Here is a 4,858-nt window from a genome sequence, read left to right on the forward strand (position 1 = left end):
AACAGCAGTGATTGTTCTTGGCTTACTGAACTGAAGAGGCCACCCACATTTACTTGACTTTAATCGGCTTAAATAAATGCTTTTGCAACAACCGGGTTGGCTGGCCGTAAACTCCATCACTGATATCGTGTGATTTTCACTCGTTCCTCAAACCATTATTTTCTTGTGAATTGCATTATCCTGCTATAGCCTTCTTGTGGGGTTTGTTAGCTTGATGCATGATAAAAGTGGATATTGATGACTGAACTGGGGCAGCGACTCCTACGTAGATTCAATACTGTGAGCTGGGGAGGCACATATTCCCAAAACTCTGATGTTGCTCAAGCAGCAAACATCACTGCAACACACCTACATGAACATCCACGTTTCAATTCGAATCAAGCAAGTAGTTCCCTGTTCGCTAAGTATTTCTGTATTTTATTCGAAATTGCTCGTCATTCTTGTTGCCCTTAGTGCAAAAAAGCCGTCACTAGTGTGTCCAAAGAAAAATACCAGACCAGTAACAAAATGCCTGTACGCAGGCATTCGGTTTTGTTCAAGTACTCCTAAAAGCTCTAATAGCCACATTTGTCAAATAAAGCCAGCAGACTGAAATCACGGAGCTTACACATACTTTTATTATTTCTGTTGCAAAGCCTTGGCCATAAAAGTTTAAAAAAATACCGGCAAAACAAGAGATCCAAACTTTTCAAAGACAAACAAGATGTTTCGGTTTTCAAAGAAAAACAAGATGTTTCGGTTTGCCTACGGACGGCAAAACTCTAGGAAAGCGAAAATGTCGTTTGTTTTTGTTTTTAAAACTTCTTTGTCTGGTGTCTAACACAGTCCAACAAGAAACACCACTCCAGAAAGGACAAGGCCCTGACAGCATCCTCCTGCTCGCAATACGATAAAATTATCTCTCCCTTCATCCCGACTACACGGGCCCCTGTCGAATTCTCACTCCAAAGCCTGGGCGAGCAAAGTTTGCTCATGCTTAATTTTATACTCAGGAGCTCTAACTCAAGCTCTTTTTGCTGGTTTATCAGCTGGACCTCTAGCTGTATTTTCTCAGGTGCTCCTCCTTATCAGCAGAAGGTGCAGGTTGTGCTCCTCCTGCAGGAGCTCCACCCTCGTGTTATCGTCAGCTCCGAGCTTTCACTCGAGGAGAGCCATATGACCGTTTGGATGCCCTGCGGCATCCGTAGCGGGCACTGCTGCATCACTGCCGCTGCAACTGCCGGCTGCGGAAGCTGTGGCTGCCGCCACCAGACTTAGCTCACAAAGAGACTCTCGTGGTAGACCGTCGTCTTGCGCTGTCACAGCCCATGTTTCCCCTGGAGATGAGTCTGGCTTGGATGAGTCATCTGAAATGAACAAGCAAACTATATGTGTTGAATGTGAAATCTTATGCGATATGTGAGTGCACGGAAGGGTAGGTGGAGGGGATCTTCCTTTCAAGGCAAGGGTGACGCCACTGCTTATTCCACGATACACAAATTGGCTGCCTTACTCTTTACACAGCCATTTGAGTATGTTCGGGGAATTAAAAGGGCCATGTAAGTTACCACTCCGTTTTTTCAGCACATGGCCTGGGGCAAAACTTAGAGTTAGCTTAGAGCGTGCCATGTGACAGGTAAATGTGATGGCATGCAAGTAGAAAAGGTGCGCACTGTAGCTGCGGAGAACTATGTTTCTGGGGTAGCCGTGGCGTGACGTGTCGCCAGCCTGCTTGTCCAAGTAATTCGCACAAAAAGACAAAAAAACTAAAGTAAAGCAGTGTTTGGGTTTGCAACACTGCGTCCTTGTCTGTGTATATATATGTGCAACGTCAAAAAGAGAGCAGTATGCCACACGTGAGGCTGGTGTGCAGGACACGTCACTCCATCGTTACACCGAAGTGTAACTAAGATGATTACGAGACGCATCTTAGTGGATATCTAAGAATTTAGACCACCTGGGGGTCCTCAAAGGGGCCATTAAGACAAAATACACCTTTCTTCTACGTTTATGTATTCACGTGTAACTTCTACTGTTTACCCAACCCTTGCTACTGCTATAAAAAGCATGTGCACTAAATGTAAATGCAGATATCTTCTTCTGCAAGCTTTGTACTTTACGTCGGATTTTGTCGGCCTCAGCGAATTGCAGCGAGCTGCCCATAATACGTCGTCAGTTCAGTGCGGAAAAGTAGCTAGGGTATTGCAAACCCACTATCTGTTTTCCTCATTATTTCATTTATTTGAGTCTAGTCTGTGTTAAAATTGGTGCAGTGTTATTCTAACGAGGCAATCTTTCCAGTCAACCAAACTTTCATTTTGTCTTCACGGCCCCTTTAACATGAGCTGACCTTTCATTTTTCAGCCTCAACAAAAAAACAGGCTGCAGCAGCCTGCATTAAACCTGCGTGCTAAAAAATGCGGATGGCCACTGGTTTGTCTTTCTTCTGCGGCAAAATGGATTCACACGTGATTAGACCCCTGTTTAGAAACCAAAGCCAATTAATTCAACCACGAGCCCTCACTGCACTGCAGCTGAGAGATGTTGGAGAGTTTTTTTCCCTAAAGATGGAAAATTTGTACCCACCTGTGGCATAAACACTGTGTCCCTGGTGCTGTCTACCATTGCCTGCACCAACTGTAGGACCAGTTGACTCTGCACAGGCAGCAGGTGGCGTGTTCCGACAAGTAATTCTTGTTTTCAGGCCGTGTAACCTGCTACTATGCCAACCATCTCCATGGTCGGCGACATGGGTCGAGGTAGTGGTCCTCCCCCTAGAAAGCAATGCGTAAAACACCGTCAGTGAAAAAAGATGGCTGGAGTGAATGCGAGCATTGAAATGGCTCTAACAGCAGCATTCCAGTGAAAATAGTCACTCGCACACACACATATACCTGTTCTTCTGTGGTCACATTTTGACTTCTCTTTCAAACTATAGTAGACAGTAGTTGAAATGTGAAAATGAAAGCTTCACTTTAAGGCTGCTGTGCTATAGCTAGGGCAGGCCTCCACGTACTACAGTATGCTGGGGTTTTACAGTACTGCCGATAAGCTCTCAGTACTTGGATGTGGACAGATTATTTGTCAGGGTTCAGAAGCCTATTACTGAATCTGGCTGGCACACATTTCCTGTGTGTACATGATGCGCGGTGCACTACACGTTCGGTTACTAAATTTTGTATATCCTTGTTAAGGGGAGGTTTTTTATTTCGAGAGGCTTGAGATTCAAAATATACTATTTGGCTACGTTGAAACGAATTATTATATCCAAGAACGAAACAGGGATGACATAACGTCCGCGGCCCTTAAGAACCGGCAAAGTTTTTTTTTAACACAGGAAAAAAAACCACAGCAGGACGCGTGAAAGAAGCAGCTTTTGAACGTAAGGCGTCGACGGCAGTAACATCTATCGGTAGCGCAATGCTAGGGTCTTTCATCGAAATTGCGAACGTGTTACTTACCGGCCTTCAATTCCTCTCGCTTTCCGCGGAAACATTCCTCGTTCCACTTCTGCTTCATGTTGTTCCACCATTGTTCAGTCCTGCCGCGTCGCGTTTCGTGACACCAAAGAGAGTTAAAATTCCGTAGCAACATCTCGCCACTGGGAAGCTTTCGCTGCAACGGAAGATACTTCGTCCTTGCGCTACAATTTGCTTCGCCGCGTCTTTAAAACCAACACAAGAAGAGTCTTTTCACCTTCTGTGAACCTTGGTTCAACTTTTCTGTGCATTCCTTGGATCGTTTTGCTGCGCATGCACAAAAATACGAAGAAACAAACATGAAACCAACGAAACGGTGTCAAAAACGCCGATGCGGCTCGATTGCGAGCGCCCGGGTTGCCAGATTACGTTGACTAATGTCTGAAACACGCGTTGTGCTTTGAATGTAGATGATTGGGGTTAGCTATTTGTTTAAACAGACATTGTTCACAATTACTATGGGTATTTTTTAGTTAAAGGGACTGTTTTATGACCTTGATTTGCATCTTGAACGAAATAATTCCCGGTTACTCTCGATCCCAGCCGCGTCCGTCGCCGCCCCACTCAAGTCGCCACATGACTTGAAGAAGCAAGCTCGCTCCAACGTCTATGAAACGCGAAGGTCGTCTTAGACCCGTTCAAGCCGCCTGCTGTCTTGGAGCGGACTTCATGAAGTACGCTCGCTGCTTAAGTTTAAAATACGTCTATAAATTCGGGGGTAAAAATCTTCAGAACTGGTTTCCGGTTTTCTCGCGAGTTTTGTTTCCTTGAATAAAAATATCGTCAGGTAATAATATGGAAAGCCGGCCTGCGGACGTGCGATGACAGTAGTGCGACAGACAAATGCAAAATATCCAACACGTATTTATTTTGGAGGATTTACGCAGTTACGCTTATTGCTGTTCCCAATTAATTGAACCATTTATGCACTTTCATTGGCCTTTTTCAATACTCCCAACTCTGGAATAAGTCACTGGTTATGGTATCTGTGTAATGAAGTAAAGTGAAAGAGACTTTATTGTTCGCCGGCAACACACGTAATGTCCCCTCTACGCCCGGACGAAGCCACTCGTCGATCCTGGTGGCATTCTACTAAGCAACACTTTTGCTACTCACGGCGGGGGTGGACACCCTTGTCCCCGAAGGGAGGGCGTCGGGCCGCAGCTTTCTCTCCGGTGCTGCCGTTCTAGAGCCGTTAGGACCTGCTGGACGGCTGAGAGTTGAATGTCCTTGTCGTAACTGCGTATAGCGTCTTGTAACCACGGTGGAAGGTCGGCCCTGGTTGAAGCTTCATTTGGTCGCACTTCACAATCCCATAATAAATGGGCGGCTGTTGCCCTGGAGTTATTGCACAACACACACACTTGTCCACCGTGTAGAGTTCTGGTTAGGTACGTTTC

The 4,858-nt window shown here is 45.6% G+C and overlaps 1 long non-coding RNA gene across 1 annotated transcript; it reads right to left on the reverse strand.

Moving 5' to 3' along the window:
• Positions 1 to 757: 757 nt before the first annotated feature.
• Positions 758 to 3,591, reverse strand: LOC144157705 (uncharacterized). Its single transcript, XR_013319833.1, has 3 exons — positions 3,441 to 3,591; positions 2,566 to 2,753; positions 758 to 1,346 (listed from the first exon to the last, which is right to left on the reverse strand). It is a non-coding gene; the product is annotated as an uncharacterized LOC144157705 (long non-coding RNA).
• Positions 3,592 to 4,858: the final 1,267 nt, after the last annotated feature.

This window comes from Haemaphysalis longicornis, unplaced genomic scaffold (assembly GCF_048455015.1).
Source record: "Haemaphysalis longicornis isolate Haplotype H1 unplaced genomic scaffold, Haemaphysalis longicornis Haplotype H1 scaffold_10, whole genome shotgun sequence".
Taxonomy (NCBI): Eukaryota; Metazoa; Arthropoda; class Arachnida; order Ixodida; family Ixodidae; genus Haemaphysalis; species Haemaphysalis longicornis.